Raw genomic sequence first — 9,276 nt, 5'->3', positions numbered from 1 at the left:
TTCACATCAGTGTTGACCGTGGTACTAGTACCTTTTATCCAAATATAGCAATCCAAATTTCCAAATTAGTCGACAGCATGTTCAAAAAACCACACCCCCCGGATAGAAAAGAGGATTCTAGGAACATACTGTGTGTGTTTTAAAATCCTGAGTTAGGATGAGAAGGAACAAGTGTGGCATCTCGTCGAGGGTGCAAAAACCTGTATGGTCCTTGCACTTTGGGCACTGCAAATGAAACATACTAGATTCAGCAGGAAGAAAAATTCATCAACGGCGGTGGCTCCCATCCTAGGATTACCCACGACCAAGGGACTTGGATTTATCGGGGATGGATGAAGAATTCGTACCTGGTTCTCCATGAGAAAACCCTATGCAATCACCGAGAGTGGGTTTTCTCTGAACAAGCAGACGAGGGAGAAGGGCATTCAGGCCAGGTGAAATATTGCTACTTCATCCGTCCAGCTTACTGCTAAAGCTGGAAAGGTGGGGATTTTTGTGACTTGACGGCTCATTGGGCATTACTGCGGCGCTACGATCAGGGTGAGTCTACCATCCAGTTGTGCACTCTAATTTGATGCATGGCACGTGGACCCCGTTGCCAGATGCCCCACATATCAGCGAAAGGAAGTAGAAAGGCAGGAGTAACTAGTTACACATAAATATATTTTTGACACAGAGATACTCCCTCTGTAAAGAAATATAAAAATCTTTTATATCACAACTTTATACATAAGAAAAATCAAGGGGAATATATATAACATTTAATTACAAAAAACAGAGTTGGTGATGATGGTGTGCCTGCCATCCTGCAATATAGGCCGTTCGATTTATATCTGACGGATAGGAAGAAAACTATGGCAATTTTGCAAAAAGGTACCCACACACCTCTCCACATTTGCAAATAAGGCCTTCCCTCGTTCATCCTTTTCTCTCACAAGATAAACTACTCATACAAATGCATCTTGATGTTACGTGCAACGCACGCGCATCTTGCTAGTATAAAATAATATGGGGGTTCAGCTGAGAATATAATACCCAGACAGGCTCACGGTTCTGGACTTTGGGCCACAGGCCAGTCGGCCTGCATGTTTGGGGGCCCATGTGTTCTACCTCAGCGCTTTTCATATTGCAAGCAATTGGTACGACGCTGGTTTTAGATGTTGTCGCAAGGCGAATACAAAAACTTGAATAAAGCATGGCAGCTGTTAGAATGAAATCGAACGACAGTTCCTAACCAGCAATCGGAATTGCAATTCTATCAACGATATACTGCGTGATAAATAATACTGTCGTACTACTTATACCAACATGACACTTGTTTCACCATGCCAGATTATTACATCAAAATCTCTCGGAGGATAGATCAGTTCGGCAGTTGCGTGCTGCTACTGAAGAATTTCAAAGTTGATTTGGACCGGCTCTCCTTGCTGAGAAAGTTCGATTTTGACATCATCCCCTACCGCAAGATATGATTTAGATTTGAACCTTGACCATCCTTTAGCATCAATCATCATGCGACCATCCTTTGTACTTACGGTATATTGAGCAGGTTCATTCACACCAAGGCTACGCATGGTAAGAGAAACTTGGCCACGGTCGCTCGGATTGTTGAACAACTCCCTCGTTGCTCTAGGAATTCTCTGTTTGCAAACAAGAAGACATACAAGAATAGTTAGATCAACACAGTGAATCATGTGAAACAACATGGAAATAAAAAAGAACGAGGCACTTGGGCAGCCAATGCTTTCCAAGAAGGTGGAGATGTCGGTTTTTGTAAGGACTTTGGTATACGCAGTGCGAACTGCAGCCCAGTCTGTTGCCGGTGCAACTGCTGGTTCCGTTGCCGCTGCACAGGCTGGAGCAGATGCAAGTGCAAGTGTTGGTGCAGGTACCGGAGCCGTTGCTGGTGCCCGTGTCGGTGCGACTGGTAGTGCCGCCGCTGCTGCCGGAGATGGTGCTCCTTGTAGAGCTGGTGCCAGTGTCGATGCCCGATCCTCCGGTAGATCAGCCTGATGCGCTGACGCGGTCGGTGCCCACTCCTCAGCTTGATCAGACTGAGCTGCTGCCGCTGTCAGTGCTAGAGCAACTGCCATCGGAGAAGGTATCGGTGCTCGATCCGTTGCTGAAGGTGGTACCAATGTGCGAGACAGCAGTGATCGTGCCTGGTCTGCTATCACCAGCTTTCTAACTTGACTAGGCTCTGTGACCGTGATCCAGTCTTTTTCTTCATTTCTTTTAAATGCGAGAAGGACTAATTGTGGCATGTTTGTTAAACCAAACTGCAGTTCATCATAGGGATTCAGCTTGTACTCAGACAACAGACTGATCCAATTGTTTCCAGTAATATAAGTAATGGACAGTGCCTTTGTTACTGACACGACATAAGAAGTGAAACCTACAAAAATAACCATCGTAGAGCAAACCAAACGGTTTATTCTGTGATGAATGTCACATGGCAAAACCTGCATCATAAAATTGCAGCAAAAGTAAGAAAACATGACATTAAATCAATAAGATTTAGACAGTAAATCAATAAGATTTACTTGATGTGGCACGAGTGAATCGTTACCAGGAAATCACTATGTTGAAGTAGTAAACAGAAGATTGATCATCCAACTACACGTGGCATGCAGGGCCCTCGCCTACTCCCACAAGCAGGACAGTCCAAAGGTCGTGACAAATCGTATGGACCGAACATCCATGGCACTAGAAATCATGGTGGGTGCGATAAACCCTGCAATGCATACAGATATTGGAGTATAACCATAATTGATAAACCGTCCTCACAGAAAAGATGATCTGGATACTTCAAAATATACAGACTGAATTGAGTGGACAGGAATTAACAGAGACTGTTCTCAGGACTCACCACACACCAAAAGCGGCAGTACTAAACAATACAGGCTTCACACACACAAATCAAGTACTGAACAATAGTACTTACTACAAACAAGCAAGGTTGCACTAATTAAACTCTGCAGACTATTTCTTGCCACCGACCTATGGGATGAACCCCGCATAACTGACTAGGCCATGGACTTTGTGAGAGATGTCTACCTGCACCATCACCATCTTGTCAAACTTGGAGAACCTAACATAGTGGTCTTTCCACTCATAAACATGACGATGAAGACATGCCGCATTAGATTTGTCGGGAAGCTTTACAAGAACCACACCCATCGTAATTGAAGGCACAGTCAGGAAATTGTTGTGGTCAAGTACAGCCTCGAGAACACGCCTGACAACAATGCTACAGGAAAACACTAGTTCATGACACGTGGCTACAAGAACACAACTGCTGGATAGTTTAGCAGTAGAACTCATCCTTAGGTCTTCCAGTTCACACGGCATGACTTTGAGAACTTCATCTCCACCGCGGACCTGGTTCTAATTCAAACAGAAACCAAATATTTTATCACTACCTCCGTTCAGAAATATAAGATGATTTTCAATACTTTACTCCATATATGACTACATATACGCACACAAATGAGTGAACAAAGACACTAGAACATGTCTTCAAAGGCATGAGAGCAGAGGGATTACTTCCAATATCCATAACACAAGTTACTGAGGCAAATATACCCTCTTCAAAGGTACCATTGATGTTCATAAAGTAGTTGAAAGTAATCTATAAGAAATCAGTGTCAACCTCTCGCATGTTTTTGTCAAAAGAGGAATTTAGAACCGTCATTTGGCACACAAAAATCACATGCAAGATCTGTGTATTAGATGAAAAAACATGATCAAGATCGAGAAAAAGATCGTCAAGAAGAGATATTACCTGGACTTGCTTAATGATGGATCCCGAAGAGGGGGGCTTGGACAGGGCGATGGCTTTGAGCTTGTCTGCGGTAGTCTCGGCGGGGTGCTTGCGCTTCTTTGTACCATGAGCCTCGACGGTTTTGGCCAGAGCCATAGACATCACTTCGGCCGGTGCTCCATCGTCCATCAAGAAACTGTCAAATAGAAATAAAAGAAAAGAAACCATAATCACAAACCCAAAAGAAGAACATAAACGGAGTTATATGATCAGTCTCGGGGTTGCAAGACCAGGCCTTGGCCAGAATCAACACCATTGATGCACTCACCTTTCTTTCTTTGGGAGATAAGAACAATGGCAGAAGCAGGTTGGGGGGTTTCTTGAAGAAATGAGGAGCAAGATGAGGGAGAAGCGAGTTGGGGTTTTATTCAAGAGAGGAAGCTGAGGGAGAAGAGTGAAATGATGGTTTCTTCGTCCGTCCAACTTAGTGCTGGAAAGGAGGGGGTTTTGTGATTTGACGGCTCATTGGGCATTACTGCGGCGCTTCGATCGGGGTAGTCTACCGTGCAGTTGGGCACTCTACTACGGAGTAACTTAGTGCATGGCTAGTTGACCCCGATGCGGGCTGTCCCACATGTCGGCAAAAGTGAGTAGCAAGGTTCCCGACGACCGTCGAGGAGGATCCACAAGGTAGAGCGTGTCCATAGTTTTCTGAAGAAGAAAAAAATGATTACAGTAAGTGTTTCCACTCTTACGACGGAGGAGTGCGAAACACGGTAGCCACTTGAACTTACACAGTGCTCCTACTACTAGGAATGTGCAGTGGTTCATACGTCAGTACTACATAATCTTGTCACTAGTGTATTAAGATATGCGATAACAAATGATGTTGTGCGCATGTCAACTATATGAATAGTAATGTAACATAGTACCCCTTTTTGATTGTCCGGTCGAGAATGAACGGTGAGATCAATGTTAACAGAACTAGGTCTACAATGCACGCAGAGTACGATGCTACAGTACTCCACAAAACATGAACCATATGAAGCATGAATTAGTGTTAGGCAGGGTGTATGAAGGGTGCACGGGATGGGAGCAAAAGTTCCCTTCTCGGCCCACTTTTGGGTGTTTGGCAGAGTGCATGAAGGGTGCATGAGTCCACACTAGTAGGTTAACACAAATGCACTAGGAGCATGCATGAAGAGAGGTGCTGAGATGAGCATGCACGAAGAGGGAACAACTATATTGAGATGAGAATGCAACCAAACACACCCACACGCTTTGTGTTACAGTGACTGATCTGCACCGTGAGTTTGATCAATGGTCATGTTGCACTGAGACATGGACATGCCCATGCAGAGGATGCCTAAACACCACCGAAGTCCCTCTGGTTCTCGAGGCTCATGATGTTGGTGATGCAGGGTGCAACCGCCCGCAGAGCCTGCTCGTGGTCGATGGGACCCAGCTCGTCAAAGACGATGTCCAATGGCACGAATGGATTCCGGTGACGGAGCCCTGAGAGGATTCACCCGGCAATGGCGACGGCAGCTTGCAACCCCTCCTTGTCCAGCTCCGCCCCCACCATCGCGCGAAGACGGCTCAGCTCCTCGGAGATATAGGCGAAGAAGGAGACCAGGTCAAGAAGCCGCAGCTCGTTGAAGTCGATGGGGTGGTCGAACGGGTTTAGCCCGACGTCCGGCATGGTCGCGCTGGCACGATGGTATGCATCACGCAGCCACAACATGTGCGTGGCAACATGGTCCACCAAGTGGCTGAGGCGATCATGGACCTCATCATGATCGGCCTGCTCGCGCTCCAGCCGGCTTGCCTGACGGCCTATTGTATCTCCCGCTTTCTACAGCAACGCCACCGACGCCTCGAGCATCTTTGTGGTGGACGCCTGCAGCTTTTGAAGCTCCCTGAACTCCCGCACATAAAGGAAGAGCATGGCACTCCTCTCCTCCTTGAGATCACGGAGCTCCACGTCCTTGGCCCTGAGCTCCACATCCTTGGCCTGGAGCTCCTGCATCAGGCGCCTCACCTCAGACTCCGTGATCTGCTGTGGCGCCATGGCACCAGGTAGAAGCAATGGGGAGAGGAAGCAAAGGGGGCGAAATGGCTGAAAGGCAATGCAATATACGGGAAGGCAGAGGGAGCCAACCGAGGTGCAGGGTGAATCTTTTGGTTTTCACCATGGGAAAACACCAGTCGACGACTTTTCACATCAGGGAGCAGTGGGTTTTATAGGCGGAGTCATCGTAACTAATTGCTGCCGCGCCTGCTCCCGTCAATCAAAAAAATAAAAATCCTTCCGCACCTGCTTCCGTCAATCAAAAAATTAAAAATCCCGCCACACCTGCCGCACCCAAAGACCAGAGCAACACCGCGGTGGATATTTAAATTTACCTTCTGGCAAGGAGATAAAAAAGGGGTGAAAAACAAATGTGGCGGCGGCCTAGCTAATCAGTCGCACTAGCCCAACTAGCTACCACCGTGCTTCACTGATGTACTCGGCAGGAAAGGTGGTCTTTCGTGATTTGACGACTCATTTACTTACTTCGGCGCTACGAACGAGGAGGACCCAGAAAACGCGCGGTAGGGCGTCGCACGTCTCGGCAAGGAAGAATATATGTGTGCACCACCCGGGAGGACCCCGAAACCGCGCGGTAGGGTGTGCCACGTCTCGGCACGGAGGAAAAATGTGCGTGTAAAAAAATACTATATCAAATGTACTACCTATGGTTCGACCTCAGGACCCAGCCAGTCGATCGAAAACACCCCACTAGCCACACAGCTTCATCACGCTAACATGGCACAGAGGATAGGTGTGTTTAGCTCCGTCTCGACCAGCCACAACGTCTCTTGTTCTAGGAGATCTACTATTTTCCAAGCTTTTTTAGTTATAATAACACCACGGCAAGCTAGCACCGCTCTTCATGTCTGCACGTGCGTCTAAAGGTTAGACGATGGAGAGGAGAGAGAGATCGCAGACCTGGGACCCACCAGTAAGTGAGTCAACGGTCATGGATGTGTTGACGAGGCACTCCCTCTACTCTACTCAACGTAATACTGTATAAAATCAAGTTATGGGACAAAGCCAACAACCGTTGTTGTTTCAGGCTATCGACTTATGCTTTGTAGTCTAGGTTGCCAGTTCGAATCTCGTCTTTCAGATTTGTTAGTTTTAGGTCCAAATTTGATCAATGACAAGTGGGACCCTCCTGTGTTGTTCCGATATTTCAGTGTAGGATGGTTTTTTTGAACAAACACTTTGCGCGGTTAGACAAGTAACGACACGAGTTACACATATTTTGCAAGTTTAGGAACAAAAATGACAGCGGCATAGAATATCACATCCACCCGGCAACTTAGATGCTATGGTGATATGAGTTTTTACATCGTTGGAACTGAGATCCAATGGCTTGGGCGTAGTCTTTGTAATTATGCGCAATTTCCAAACTCTCCAAGGTTTTTTTGCAAATAAAACATTCAAGCCTCGTGTGTGCCACTGCATCTTGGATCCAACGGCTCCCCGTAGCTTAATTAGCCGCTACGGTGATACGAGCATCTAGGTTGTATGATCTGTGATCAGATGCCACATGCGTAGTACTTCTACTTTCTGCGCAGTTCCCAAACTCTCTTAGGCGTATATTTCAAAAACATTCAAACCTCCTACTGTGAGCCGTTAGATCTCCGGGAACTCGTATCACCATAGAATCTATGGTGCGGGAGCACCTCATATTCTCCCGTGCGAGAAAACATTAGGTGCTCTCGCAACTTGGATGCTACGGTGATACGAGCTTTGAGGTTGTTCGATCTGAGATCCAATGGCATCTGAGCAGTCTTTGTTCTTGTAAGCAATGGCTGAACTCTTCGGGGGCTTTTCTGCAAAAAAACATTTGAACCACCGAGGAGTTGTCGGATCACAAATCCAACGGCTCCGAAGAGCTTGTATCACCAAAGCATCTAAGGTGTGGTAGCACATGATATTCTTACGTACAGGAGAATATGAGGTCCTCCTTCATCTTGGATGCTACGGTGATACGAGCTCCGAGGTCGTTGGATATGGAATCCAAGGGCATCTGAGTAGTTTTTGTACAAATTGTGTGCAATTCTCAAACTCATTAAGGTTTCCTGTGAAAATATTAAGACATCCTGTGAGCTGCTATATCTGAGATCTACAAGCTCCAGGCAACTCGTATCAGCATATAGCATCTAAGGTGTGGGGGCACATGATATTCTCCCGGGGAGGAGGGGGGATGCACAACCAATCGGTGTTTGGGAGGGTGGGGACAAATATATTGTTCAAATAATACAATCTAAAGAATCCTAAACAGAGCTTCACAATTTTATCTAAGGTCGAGGGGTTAACCCCCGACAATCTACATAGCTCCGCCTAAACACAACATTTGCATCTATGTAGTACTAGACTTAATATTCATGTTTCAGTTTCCTATTCATTTTAAATATTGAATTGAGGACCATGCATGTCTTACATTTTACTCCCTTCGTTCCTAAATATTCATGTTTTTAGAGATTTCAAATGGACTACCACATATGGATGTATATAGACATATTTTAGAGTGTAGATTCACTCATTTTGCTCCGTATGTAGTCACTTGTTGAAATCTCTAAAATACCAATATTAAGGAACAGAAGGAGTATTTTTTAATTCGTGTCATACATGCATGGTTTGGAAAAATAGATGCACTATACTTACTGGATTGTTGTTGTATTCGTGTGTGTGTGTGGTCATATGCTTGATACATACAAAGTTTTCTCACCACCACACCGTTCATCTTTTAAATTTGAATTTGCAATGAAAAACTTACTAGGGATACCATGAAATGTGAAATCCACGTTGAGATCACTATATCACAAACTCACTCTAATTCAAGAACTCATCATAAATCAATTACCACGTTGTGATTACTATTTGCAAGGAAAATACGGGCATGTTAATACACATAGATTCGTTCAGCAATTTAAAATATTCCTTTCGTATTCTCGAATGGTAGGACCCAACGGCGTAGCAGCCAGACCCTGGCTTGTGTTGATCCTCAAGACAAAAAACGGGGCTCGTGTCCTTCTGGTGGCGTGCGTGGTACGCACATTAGCCAACCCCAACCAGTCGAGCCTCCGCATTTCGAGTCAAAATATCTGGCGGCCAGAATTCCAGCCCTAGGAAATTCCCCTCACGTCCCCGGTCCATAATGACTAACGATGAACAATGGAGGGATGCTTTAGTAACTAGACAACGTTACCTACCGTGCCGAGCACGGTTCAATTCCCTCGGTCGCCGCTACCCAAGGTCACCCGTCAACTCCATTGCCTGGTACTAATAGGAGTACTACACCAGGATGAGCACAGAATTGAGCCCGTTTGTTCGTGCCTAGTACTTGAGTTAATATATCAGGCAATGAACTTGTATAGAGGGATTATCCTTTTACTCTGCATATATAACTTGTCTGAAGTCTAACTAAGCGAAATGTTTGACCAAATGCTTTCTTAAG

Source organism: Triticum aestivum, chromosome 2D (genome assembly GCF_018294505.1).
Source record: "Triticum aestivum cultivar Chinese Spring chromosome 2D, IWGSC CS RefSeq v2.1, whole genome shotgun sequence".
NCBI lineage: Eukaryota > Viridiplantae > Streptophyta > Magnoliopsida > Poales > Poaceae > Triticum > Triticum aestivum.
The sequence above is the reverse complement of the archived record's forward strand: the minus strand, read 5'-3'. Positions refer to the sequence as shown.